Source organism: Dreissena polymorpha, chromosome 11 (assembly GCF_020536995.1).
Source record: "Dreissena polymorpha isolate Duluth1 chromosome 11, UMN_Dpol_1.0, whole genome shotgun sequence".
In the NCBI taxonomy this organism is placed as follows: domain Eukaryota; kingdom Metazoa; phylum Mollusca; class Bivalvia; order Myida; family Dreissenidae; genus Dreissena; species Dreissena polymorpha.
Genome location: NC_068365.1, coordinates 86,014,570 through 86,029,160, shown reverse-complemented (window position 1 = coordinate 86,029,160; position 14,591 = coordinate 86,014,570). Strand labels below are relative to the sequence as shown.

Below are 14,591 nucleotides of genomic sequence, written 5' to 3'. Positions count from 1 at the left end.
AACATGTAAAGTTATATAATGAATGCTTTGAGAAGACGTATCATGCTGATAAGCCATGCCGATATTCCCATACTTTGTACTGAAAGCTAGTTGGAGATGTTCATATTTCATTCCACTTATTTACTGATTTAAAGGGGCCTTTTCACAGATTTTGGCATTTTTTTAACTTATTCATTAAATGCTTTATATTGATAAATGTAAACATTAGATCGTAAAAGCTCCAGTAAAAAATCAAGAAAAAAATTTAAAAAAGGAAAAGAACATTGCCCGGAGCAGGTTTCAAACCAGTGACCCCTGGAGTCCTGCCAGAGTCCTGAAGTAAAAATGCTCTAGCCTACTGAGCTATTCCGCCGAGTACACATTCTACGCGTATTTTATACCTTATATAAGCAATCTTCGTAGTTTCACAAAATTTAACGACAAAAACAGAACTCTCCAAATTATTCAATCGTTTCGCGTTGCAACGCTTGATAATTTTTAGGTTTTAAAATCGTCAAAAGATGCATATAATGGCTATATTAGAGCATGGTTAATGTTCAGTATTACTGTTTCCTCACAAATATCATAACTAAAACGAAAAATTACGAATCTGAAACAACTTTTTTCAATTTTGTCAATTTACCAAAGCGTGAAAAGATCCCTTTAAAGAGAATGGTAATAAATAATGTTGATAATTTCATGAAGATATAAATATATATACCATCGATGAGAAATAAATAGGAGTTTGTTCCCGAAAGGTTTTCCTTGTTTCTACTGGCACCAACAGACTGATTTAATTAACGTCAGCCAACTGTTAACGCATCCAGCTTTCATTCAATACAATTATTAAGTCTTCACTTTTATTGTGATATTCTAATTTAATTGAATTATAGACTAAACATTTTGATAATCCCTAATAATTTCCTAAAATTGTACGTTGGGTGAAAAAAGAAAAGAAACAAAGGTACCAATTTCAGTATCTCCAGAATCTGTACAATTTTCTCAGGCTTGGCGAAATTGGAAAAAAACTGCCGGTCATCCGGACAGGCATTTCAGAAAATGTGCCGGTCCGGAGAAAATTTAGCCGGACCGAAAAAAAACAACAACACAACTATGTACATTAAGATAAACCCTTTTTTTCTCAGAAAAATCGGAAAAAAACGCATCGTACCGAAGTATGAGCGTCCTAGAAACTGGTCCATATTCCGTGTTTTGTTGAATTCTCAAATGCGCATAATTAAATTTGTATTCCGAAACACTCTTCCCAATTTAATTTTTACTCGACGTTATCACATTCTTCAAATAAACTGCAAATGTACAGTGTGTTTTAATCCTTTCTCTCCAGAAAAGCGCGCGCAAATTATTCCCTACATGTACAACGTCACGTCAAACACATGGAAAGCGTGCGTGTATTAAATTTCTGTTAAATGTTTCGTGGTAAATTTTAATAGAATGATATCGCGAAGAATGTGTGAGTGTTGTGAAAACACGCTTAGCGGTTTTACTGACCCTGTGTAGACTGCGATGTTTTAACAAAAGGGATTAAAATGTGCGAAAGCAGTTGCCGATTTTGCGAGTTTGAAGTAGGTGTTGTGTAACCAGTTGGATTTGCTAATTGTACGTAACAAACTTATTGCAAACATCAACACAATGAGCGATTTCATTTTCATGATGTAGACTGTAGTAAAGGGTTTGCTCTTCGAATTTTCAACTTTGAAAAAATATGATATGTTTGCATTCTTTGCACATTTATTTTGCTGGTCACAAGGACCGACATTCTGGTTAAACCTGCCGGACCAAATGAAAATTTGCCGGTCAGGACCGATTGACCGGCAATTTCGCCAAGCCTGTTTTCTGACCAAATTATATGTTGCCCAAGCAGTCAGTTCAAAGACCTCGTTCTGGCAGCCCTCACATGTTTAAAGTCAGGCCAAGGGACAAATTTGTTGGTGGAGCATATTGTTATCTTCAAAATCTTATTAATGGAGGAAACATTGTTTTGACAATCTCTTCAGAAGCTTCAATGTTTTAATTGCATGAATTTCAGCTGTAACTTCCATTCTTTTTATTGTCAGAATGTATTTGTTAGTTTGTCACTCTGGCATTTAAGTGGGCCTTGTCTAGATGATTGCGCAACATAATCAAAGTGATTCCATTCTGTTTTTGAACTTTTTAATAATCTTCTTGATTCTTTGAGATTATCCTGAAATATAAAAAATAATAATCAGAAAACAACATTTAAGGTTTTGTCATAAAAAAGTGAGTTTAGAAGGCTACTATGTTACAACCATTTAGTCCAAACAATAATATTCCTATCGTAGTTCTTGACAACGACAACTTGAAACTTATTTCTTTATTCAGTAAATTTTAGTGCTTAAAAATTTCACAAACTTCTGTAACATAAACAGCAAAAAATGTTTCAATACTTCAACACTAACTGATGATGTTTGAATGACATGTTCGCTCAACTCTGGTTGAAAATTGGTAAATAATTGTTTTCATTCGTCTTGAGTAATCACAACATTTGCATGCATGTAACAGGAAGTGGCTGGAATGGATTGTCAAAAAGGCGTAAAGTATCACGCTGTACAGAAATCAATAGCGAATAATTGCAGTTCAGTAATAAGCATGTAGGAGACATGCTGTAAAATCAGAGTGAAGAAAATTGGGTTTTGCTATTATAGCCTGATATGGAGGAGAAGAATGAAAAGGGGAGATGCAAAGGTCTAAGAAATGTTAAAAAGGGCCTGCATGGAGATCAATAATAACTGCTTGAAAGGAATGGTCTTGGGGCTGGAAACCGTCTTCCACACTTCCTCGTAATTTAATACTTTGTTCATCTCATTACAGGCAAATGAAGTGGCAAAAGATTTCTTAGACTCTTTTAAATCGCAGAGTACAATCACATGTGATTTTGGTAGAAAATTGAGAAAATTGCAACACTAATTTGAAATATGAGTCAAAATAAACAACAGATGCTTAATGTAAGGCTTTTCGTTAATTGCCATGGGTATTGAGAGAGAAATGAATGGTTATTTAAACAAGACGCGCAGCAAATAGATTAAATGAAACAAAATTTAATCTAAACCCCCGTTTGGAAGCTAAATCAAAGGGTTTGAAGGTCAGATGCCTCTGCTGTAATCACTGTGCAAATGTAGCAACTTTGTCATTTCCAAGAGTAAATATTGACCATGCTGTTCAAAATTGAATCTTTTTTTGTGAAAATGCAGTTGATGGGATTTATAATGATTCATTTGATGCACGCCCAGTATGTAAGAGATAATCATGAAATGAAAGCAGTTTTTAAGAGTATCAGATGTCTGGTCTTGGGACATTAGTCAACGGATCCATGTTTAGTTGCTGGTGTTCTGAATTTGTTCTTAAAAAGATTATAAGAAAAAACATATTGACAAAAAATATTGAAACATATCTGTATTTTAAGCTGGTCTGCACTGTATTGCCCATATTTATGATAACACATACAAATGTAAACAGGAGAAATTGCTGCCAAATGTCTTGAGCGCAAGTATTATCAAAATGTATTTGCATCTGAAATGATTAACTGTCAGTGCAGGGAAATCATCGGAAGTCGTGTTTTATGGACAATAAATCATATTAACTGTCTGGTTATGTTGCAAGATTATTAATAAAGATGCTGCATGGATTGACGTGCAAAACCAAAAGGAAGTGTCTAGAATTTGTCAATTTATTTCCAAGTTAGTGGGCATTTATAGAATTTAGATGATGTGGAAAATTGCAAGATTTCTATTCATTGACTATTCAGATGTGTTTTATTGGAGGGTATGGTTCATGACATTGTTGTCTTAGACATCTAATCAGTTTTCTTTTCTGATGTAATTTAAACCCACAAGCGATCTTCAATTCTCATGTATAACTCAACAAAAGCTATGACAAATATAGATATTTATCTATGTATTATTTGGAAACATATGAGCAATTTTACAGAGAGAAACATCTCTTTCTGTTCAAAGTATTTTTGAAGGCATTTTTGTTGAACATTTCATTTGAATTAAAAAAAAATAGAAAAGAAAATTGAGTATTGTATAAACATCCTGTTATTGTTTTTAACTATTTACTGTAAAAGATCTTACAAAATATCAGCTATTATAATTGAAATTTAAAAGAAGTACATTTATTCACTTTTAGTAATTCAATGAAAATTCATATGAACATGTTTGAAAAAACAACACCACCATTATTCTTTGACTCAACTTTGCCTCCAGGTGGCGAAATTATTCATAATGAGAATATTATAAATCTTAAAGTCTTAATTTTGCCACTTGAAAAATTAGTTGACATGAAACACTTTGCAGTTGTACATAATTTTACATAATTGTACAGGTGTACTTTTTGTCACATCTATATATTTCATTTTATTAATTACATGTACACGTTAACAAGCGTGAGCGTGACACGTTCTTTTTTTTGAAAGATTAATTACAATTGCAAAACATTATTCATTAACAATTATTAATGAATTGTAGCATTAAAAGTTCGTCAAAAGCAGGCAGTTATCAGTGTTTTATTCAGTAACCAATTTAAACTTTTGTATCAAAATATTCAAACATTATGTCATTCTTTTTCTAAAAATCCAATTATTTAATTTGTCATTGTTACATTGGCTTTTATGTTCATCCAAGTTTGTTAATGTATCCTTAGAGTGGGTGGCTAATTTGAGCATTGCACGTGTGCATGTGTCGGTCTGTACTTGTCCATCTGTCAGTGTGCACTTGTCCATGTGTTCATCTGTACTTGTCCATCTGTCCGTATGCACTTGTCCATGTGTTAGTCTGTACTTGTTCATCTGTCCGTATGCATTTGTCAATGTGTCCATCTGTACTTACTTAATAAGCTTGTGTATTGAAATCCTTTTTAATTCCTGGGTGGATCTTGCTACAATATTCACTGTTGAACAACCTTATTGTATAGATAATTGTAAATTTTTGCTGGGGGTGAGTTTTTACAGAATAATATTGCCCTTTGTTTGTTTGTCCACTATATAATGCCCAGCAGCTTGTGTTTTCAACTTCTCTTTAACTACTTTGTGGATCCTATGCAGACTTTCGCAGTTAGATGATCCAAATAAGTAGATGAGGGTATTAGGAAAGGGGTTTTGGCTGGGACGTGTTTTAGCAGAATGTTTGCCTTTTTTTTCATTCTAGACTGTACATTTCTAGACTGTATATTACAAAAACAGTATTTGAACACAAAGTATTTTCTGTTCTGTTTAAAACCTCTATTGTTGTGTCTAAAATGATGCATTTGTAGCCATGAGGTCTTTTGTAACCATGAGGACAGAATTGGAATTCAAAGCCTGCCTCTGGTTACAGGGAAATGCGGTGTGATTGACAAATCTAGCTATTATAATGCTGAATTAAATGACAGAGGATCGAAAAACGTATCCGTCTGGAACAAAAGTAATGTCTGATGTCGATAAGAATTCGATAGAATCGTCATTGGAGACATAAGTCTGCGTGGAATATTTATTTCAGCCTGACGTTTTCCAAGAAAACTTTGTATTATAAATAAAATTCATTCAATAAAACAGTATGACTGGCACATCAATGCTCTTTTTGCTTATAATTTATTATCCATGCTCAGTAAATATACCCCTACTTCAAAGAAGAAAAACAAAGACGTAGAAGAAGATGACAATGCAAAAAAAGCAATGCAAGCAATATAGACATTTGATGACATTTATGTTGAATTATGGTGTTACATTTCACACTGTTCATGCCATCTAAGTATTTACAGTTGCAAACAGGATGTTAACAATAAGAAGCACTTTAATCACAATCTGTGGACATAATTATGCCCCCCTTCGAAGAAGAGGGGGTATATTGCTTTGCACATGTCGGTCGGTCTGTCGGTCTGTTGGTCCGTCCACCAGGTGGTTTCCGGATGATAACTCAAGAACGCTTAGGCCTAGGATCATGAAACTTCATAGGTAGATAGATCATGACTCGCAGATGACCCCTATTGATTTTGAGGTCACTAGGTCAAAGGTCAAGGTCACGGTGACCCAAAATAGTAAAATGGTTTCGGGATGATAACTTAAAAACGCATACGCCTAGGATCATTCAACTTCATAGGTAGATTGATCATGACTCGCAGATGACCCCTATTGATTTTGAGGTCACTAGGTCAAAGGTCAAGGTCACGGTGACCCGAAATAGTAAATTGGTTTCCGGTAGATAACTCAAGAACGCATATGCCTAGGATCATGAAACTTCATAGGTAGATAGATCATGACTCGCAGATGACCCCTATTGATTTTGAGGTAGCTAGGTCAAAGGTCAAGGTCACGCTGACCCAAAATAGTAAAATGGTTTTTCGGATGATAACTCAAGAACGCATACGCCTAGGATCATGAAACTTGATAGGTAGATAGATCATTACTCGCAGATGACCCCTATTGATTTTGAGGTCACTAGGTCAAAGGTCAAGGTCATGGTGACCCAAAATAATAAAATGGTTTTCGGATGATAACTCAAGAACGCATACGCCTAGGATCATGAAACTTCATAGGTAGATTGATCATGACTGGCAGATGACCCCGATTGATTTTGAGGTCACTAGGTCAAAGGTCAAGGTCATGGTGACCCGAAATAGTTAAATGGTTTCAGGATGATAACTCAAGAACGCTTACGCCTAGGATCACGAAACTTCATAGGTACATTGATCTTGACTCGCAGATGACCCATATTGATTTTCAGGTCACTAGGTCAAAGGTCAAGGTCAAGGTGACCCGAACAGTAAATTGGTTTCCGGATGATAACTCAAGAACGCTTTTGCCTAAGATCATGACACTTCATAGATACATTGATCATGACTCGCAGATGACCCCTATTGATTTTCAGGTCACTAGGTCAAAGGTCAAGGTCACAGTGACAAAAAACGTATTCACACAATGGCTGCCACTACAACTGACAGCCCATATGGGGGGCATGCATGTTTTACAAACAGCCCTTGTTAATTTGTTCACATTTAAGTGCAGGGATGAATTGCATTGGAATTGATGTGTGCACTAATTCATTTCCATTCAAAAAGGATCAACTGTGAAAACATTATTATTGGTCAGGGATTAAGTTTCCTCTATTACATCAGTGGAAGGAGTGAAGAATTTAGGGTCCTTACGAAAAATTATGTTCAATTTTAAAACAAAATTAAGACTGAATTACCGTAGGCATGAGACATTAAAATCCAAATTATGTAATTCACGCATACATAAATGTTTATTCAATTGGTGGATTTATTTATAAAATAACATATCATGTGTAACTATTATGCTAGTTTACATTACATGTGGCTTTATTTTGTAAAAATGTGTTCAATAACATTTGTGAAACCATTAAAAGGTTTCTTATCAGAAAATAGTTTTGTTTAATGTTTGTTTTAATAATGCATGATGCTAAAAATTCTGTAAAATCAGTTTTCTGTTTGGGACATTAAGTTTGATTGATTTCGTAGGTTGAACACTAATTAAACACTAACACATTGAAAATTGACCGACACAAATTTTCTTTTTTTCACCAAACCAGAAATCCACAAAATTAACATGGCCACAAACAAATATTTAAAAACAAAAAACAACAAGAAATATCATGCTGATGAGTATGTAATATAAATGATTTAACAGTAGTAATTACGATGTGTATCATTCTGTCTTAGCGATGATTCAATTTTATTTTCAAGTGGGCATAAAAAACCTCATAGCCAAGGTCTGTTGCAGTGATCATTTCCACTATAAACAACAAGTATGAAAGTGTCACAATGGTTAGTTATTGTGACTTTCATAGGTTTGCCGCAAAAAACAGAAGCAGGTATACATAAAGAACAATAAATGTCTGGGTTATGAAGTTGAGGAGGTTGATCTTATATTCTCACGATTTGTTATGTAGTCAGCAGAGAACATTCATTTTCTTGTTATAGCACATAAAGAAGGAATGAACTAATGTCTAAGTAGGTATGGCTGTTTAGCTTAATTGGCCTTTACAGGTATTATTGAGTGAATTAGGTAAATGGAACCTTCCTGTGACTAGATTGACCATCATTGGTGCTTTATTAGGATACCTGATCTCTGGTTGCCTACCTTCATACAGAGGCTGCCTCTGGAGTCAGTAAAGATTGGATTGTAAGTCATGTGCAGTCACAAACAGTTTGTGTAGCTCTGAAATGTAGTGTGACATTCATTGTTGACATTCATTGAAAGGCACATGTTAAATTCTTTTGATCTAAGGAAGGACGTTCTTTGAGGCTCAGATGTCAGGTACTTTCTTCAACTGAATTGTGACATAATCTCTTCAACTGAATTGTGACATTTTCTTCAACTGAATTGTGACATTGACCCTTCAACTGATAGTTAACATTCATTTTAACTGAATTGTGACATTGACTCTTCAATTGAATTGAGACATTGATTCTTTAACTGAATTGTGACATTGACTCTTCAACTGAATTGTGTCATTGACTCTTCAATTGGATTGTGACATTGTGACTCTTCAACTGAATTGTGGCACGCTCTTCAACTTAATTGTGACATTTTCTTCAACTGAATTGTGACTTTGACTCTTCAACTGATTTTTAGCATTCTCTTTTACTAAATTGTGACATTGACTCTTCAACTGATTGTTAACATTCATTTTAACTGAATTGTGACATTGACTCTTCAATTGAATTGAGACATTGATTCTTTAACTGAATTGTGACATTGACTCTTCAACTGAATTGTGACATTGACTCTTCAACTGAATTGTGACATTGACTCTTCAATTGAATTGTGACATTGACTCTTCAACTGAATTGTGACATTGACTCTTCAATTGAATTGTGACATTGACTCTTCAACTGAATTGTGACATTGACTCTCTTACTGAATTGTGAAATTGACTCTTCAACTGAATTGTGGCATTGACTCTTCAACTGAATTGTGACATTGACTCTTCAACTGAATTGTGACATTGACTCTTCAACTGAATTGTGACATTGACTCTTCAACTGAATTGTGGCACGCTTTTCAACTGAATTGTGACATTGACTCTTTAACTGAATTGTGACATTGACTCTTTAACTGAATTGTGACATTGACTCTTTAACTGAATTGTGACATTGACTCTTCAACTGAATAGTGACATTGACTCTATAACTGAATTGTGACATTCTCTTCAACTGAATTGTGGCACGCTTTTCAACTGATTTGTGGCATGCTCTTTAACTGAATTGTGGCACGCTCTTCAACTGAATTGTGACATTCTCTTTAACAAAATTGTGACATTCTCTTCAACTGAATTGTGACATTCTCTTCGACAGAATTGTGACATTCTCTTCAACTGAATTGTGACATTCTCTTCAACTGAATTGTGACATTCTCTTCAACTGAATTGCAACATTCTCTTCAACTGAATATTGACATTCTCTTAATTGTGACTTTGACTCTTCAACTAACGGAATAGTGACATTGACTTTTCAACTGAATTGTGACATTCTTTTAAACTGATTTTTGGCATTCTTTTTAATTGATGTGGCAGTTTCATCAATTCCCAAATTAAACCAAAAGGGGAATGTGAACATACTCTACATTTAAATAATGAATGAAATCCTTGTTCATACACTGTTTCATAGACAAGCCCTGTTTATCAGTTTACAGCATTGCCCCATCTTGCAGGTGTGTATAATAACATACATCAATTGCAAATAAAAGTTTACACATGTGCTATTACAGTAAATTCATATCAGTTTGTTGGTACACAATAAAATAAAAGCTTAAACTCTTTCCACCTGGATCATTATTATCAGCCGCTAAATCAGGTAATAATGTGATTGTAATCACAGGAAAGTAGGCCATAGCAAAAATGCTGGTAAATCCCTGTATTTGTTCAGCACCTTTTGGTATAAGTTTAACATATTTTACATTTTATTTGTATGAACATCATTTAAATGAAATGAATGAAATTTGGGAGTACGTTTTTATCGGGCAACTTTGATACATGAAACAAATGCACAATACCAAAATCCCGTGTTATAAAGTGTCACAATGAAACGCATTCTAAGCATGAAAACAAAGTTAATTTTTTTAATTAAGTAGTGTTTCAATTACAATGAACATCTTGATGCAATATCAAAACAAAATATGTTCGCTGAGAAATCAACACCTGTACTATAAAATAATGACAATTCTTTACATTGTCTGAATAAAAACACACCATAACACACATAGAATGAGAAAAAAATTGTGTACAATGAGCTGTCAGTAATGTAAAAATGGGTCTTATGCAGTATGTAGCTGCGCAGTCTGGTCAGGAGCTACCCTGTCCACTTATGAAACCACAAAACCTTTCATGACTTTGTAGCAGACTGGGTCTCTAAGTCAGAATGCATAAATGACACATATGACATAAGACCCATTTTCGCATAATGCGGCTCGTGTCTATTAAATTGGTGGGAGCTCAGCAATATGTTAATTGAAATACCTTTCAATCATATGCTATAATAGCAGCTTAATCTAAGTAATAAACATTTAAATTCTCTCTTAACAAGTGACCTTAAGTAGCTGCACAGGTATTTAAAATCTCATTTACTTGTCGTTATACATTCATATATTGCCCCAATAGCTCTATTATGAAAGCTAAACCATGTCATTTGCAAATTGTAAATGCACAGATTAGGGGGCCTGATATTTTTATTCACCTGTTTTAAACTATCAGTTTTCAATATATCAAATTAAAATCAAGAAGTCACCTATCCCGCTGTTTTCAAGCTGCCATTTATACTGTATTGGAGATAAAATCAACGATAAATCATCAAATTTCATTCAAAGATGTATTCGTTACACCGAGGTGTAGTGCTTTTATTTGTCCTTGTTGCTAAATTACAAGATTTTGTACCGCCGCTTTCCGATAGAATTACAAAAAGGGGCAGGATTATGATTTACATCCGACTTATTTTGAAATAAATGTCTTTTTGAAAAATGAAAGACAGCCTTTAGTACTTCTATCACTTCACTCATCGGCTTTTTATGAACAAATTAGTATTTTGTGAGGCTTTCACGATTGATGCTCCCTGTCGCACTAAAGTTGTGAAATCATAGCGATAATGTGCCAAAATTGATCATACTGTGAATGTGCGATATTATGCAAGACTGGCAAGGAATAACATTGAATAAATTTCTGGTAGATGAAAGGAAAAGGGACGCATAATTACCTACTAATATATGTAAACTGGCAACACGTCGTCCTCTCAAGCCTCCTCAGTGTCTCGTCGAGGTCGCGATTAAAATGAAAATTTCAAAACTTTATTCATGGGTAGTTACTGGTGGTTTTATCTGAGTTCAAATTTATGATCCTTTTAATGAATCATAGACAATGACTTGTCAGTTTAGTGGCTTGTTGACCCTACTGTTACACACAATGACTTGTCAGTTTAGTGGCTTGTTGACCCTACTGTTACACACCAAGTGAAAACAATATGAGCTATGTGCCGGGAAAATGGGGCTTAATGCATGTGCATGAAGTGTTAGATCGGCCTATGCAGTTTGCACAGGCTAATCAGGAACAACATTTCCCCCCTAGTGTGTATTTTCTTTAAGAAAAGACTTTTAACAAAACAATACCACAACAGCGGAAAGTGTTGTTCACTTTATGCACATGCATTAAGCCCTGTTGTCCTAGAGTGATGCTGATATGGGTAGAAATTTTGAATATTTTTTATGGCCTTGGCTTTGAAACCATTAATTTGCTTGTAATTTAAAAAGTGATGTATTACACTATAAACTTTTAATGTGCAACAATAAAATTAAAAGGTTCTCTGATGTATTGACAGCAGTGCTGCTGCTGCTGCTGCTGCTGCTGCTGATGATGATGAACATGATGAGAAAGCTTCCTCAAAAACCTCATCATTCCACTCTGATCTTTTATACAGTATCAAAACTATTCTAAATGTGCAACATTACAATTAAAAGGTTCTCTTAAGGTACACAAATATGCTGTGGATTGGTAGCACTGCTGCTGCTGCTGATGCTGATGAATACAATGATAATGTAGGACACAATGAACATGATAACAAAGATACCCATTTTCTATAAACATATCAGATTATTCCAAACACCTGTTCTCATCATGTCACTACAATTATTGACATTCAACGTGTCATCCTTGTTTTATTCATTAATTTTATGTTTATCCCCATAAACATACCCCTGACTTGCTCATTTGCAGTAACAAAAAGGTTATAAAAACAAGAGTGAAGTAATGAACATGGGCTGTAGCAGTTACTGCTGTCCATACAAAAAAATCTTAAATTGGGAAATATATTATTGTAATTAAAAACTGTGTTTCAACTAAACAGATGGGCTGCAGATTTAAATATTGGTTGGTCTGGGTATGGTTGTAATGACAAGTAGAAGATAATGTAAATCAGCAACAAAGGAAGCCCTATTGTGAAATCAGCAGCAACAGCAGCCATATTGATAAATCAGCAGCAAAAGCAGCCATATTGAAAAATCAGCAGAAAAAGCAGCCATATTGAAAAATCAGCAGAAAAAGCTGCCATATTGAAAAATCAGCAGCAAAAGCATCCATATTGTTGAATCATCAGCAAAAGCAACCATGTTTAAAAATCAGCAGCAAAAGCAGCAATATTGAAAAATCAGCAGAAAAAGCTGCCATATTGAAAAATCAGCAGCAAAAGCATCCATATTGTTGAATCATCAGCAAAAGCAGCCATGTTGAAAAATCAGCAGGAAAAGCAGCCATATTGTAAAATCAGCAGAAAACACAGCCATATTGAAAAATCAGCAGAAAAAGCAGCCCTTTGTGCAAAATCAGCATCAAAAGCAGCCATATATGCAAAATCAGCAGCAAAAGCAGCCATGATGAAAAATCAGAAGCAAAAGCATCCATATACAAAATCAGCAGCCATAGTGTAATAGCAGTCATCAAAGCACAGTCAAAAGAGAACACATGACTATCATTAGCTAACTTGTTTTCCTTGTTTGATGACAACATTAATGATTTATGGCATAAATCTGTCTCTAAAGTCAGAGTTTATACCTCTCCTAAAGGCACACTTCCAAATGTTTTTGTTTTTTTTATAAACCAAACCTTTTTTGAGGGCGACACTATTGCTTTGAGAAAGATTGAAGAAAATATAACCAGTCTTAAATTATTCTCAAGCGTCTAAAAAGTCATTTTGTCTACTCAGTTAGACGCCATAAATATGTGGCTACGATACAATAATTGTATGTTTTGCTGTTACGAGGAATAGTAAAAAAACGTACTGAAGATTAAATAAACCATGTCCGAATGATCAACTGTGATCACCTCAGGAACTGACGGGTTGTAATTATGTCTTGCTTTTAAAAACAGGTCTTTGTTTGGTTATGCAAAGTAACTCAGTGGTGTGGACTCAATGATGTTTGACATGTAAATATTTTCACTATCAAGGTATCTTAAGTCAACACATCCATTCTCCAAGGGTGCACATTTCCTACATAGTTGAGAGATAGAGGTGGAAGTCTGACTTCAGGCGCTGGCATGTCAAGGACAGTGTGAAACTGGTCTATCGGCTTACAAAATTCTTATCTGATATGACATTTTTGCATTTAACACTTTATAAATAATTGTGGTCATAATTAAATTAAATTCAGGATGATTCTCTGAGTGTATATCTATGACAAATATAAACAGAAAGCATTCCTTCTTTAAAATGTTCGATGAAATGGGCATATAAATCTTATACTTAAAAAATGCATATATATTCAGGATTCAGGATATAAAATGCTTTTGTAACAAACAATAAGTAAAAAATATTATGTAATTAAGGGATTTAATTTGCTGACACTAACCATATCACATAAAGAAACAAAAATATAACCCTGATTTACGTGTCATTTGTAACACAGACCATACAAATTCTGCAAATCCCCGATGACAAACGACCATGTTCAGTGTTCATCATGTTAATTCTCCTCATTATTAAGTGTCTCCCAGGTAACAAGTAATTGCACTGTCTCAAAACATGCAGTGTCAATGTCACCTCTCACAGTTACAGGGTTTGTAAGGAGATGCATCTGCATCAACACATGAGCACTTATGAGCGTCACCAGAACACTTATTAGCGTTATGAACGACATGCCATGGCCAAATACTCATTGCTCTTATCCGATTACTTAGGCTTAATCAATTGGATAGCAACCCAACAGATATTATGATGGACACTCAAGCCTATTAGGCCTTGTCCCACAGTGGACTGCAAGGTTACCATATGCAGGGATTTTTTTCCTTCTTTAGCAAGGGCCTCTTAAAGGCCCCTTCCCCATAGAGAATTTCTTTAAAATTATGCAATTTTCCCCAAAATTCAATCTTTGCTAATTTCCCCTTTCTCAGTTTTTATGTCCCCCACCACTATAGTGGGGGACATATTGTTTTTGCCCTGTCTGTTGGTTTGTGTGTTTGTTTGTTTGCCACAACTTTAACATTTGCAATAACTTTTGCAATATTGAAGATAGCAACTTGATATTTGGCATGCATGTGTATCTCATGGAGCACAAATGGGGACATAGTGTTTCTGACAAACACATATCTTGTTAAGATAAT

The 14,591-nt window shown here is 34.7% G+C and overlaps 1 protein-coding gene across 1 annotated transcript in view; it reads left to right on the top strand.

Moving 5' to 3' along the window:
• LOC127851928 (discoidin domain-containing receptor 2-like) overlaps positions 1-14,591 on the top strand; it is a 210,409-nt gene that overhangs the window by 46,299 nt on the left and 149,519 nt on the right. The window lies entirely within an intron of this gene.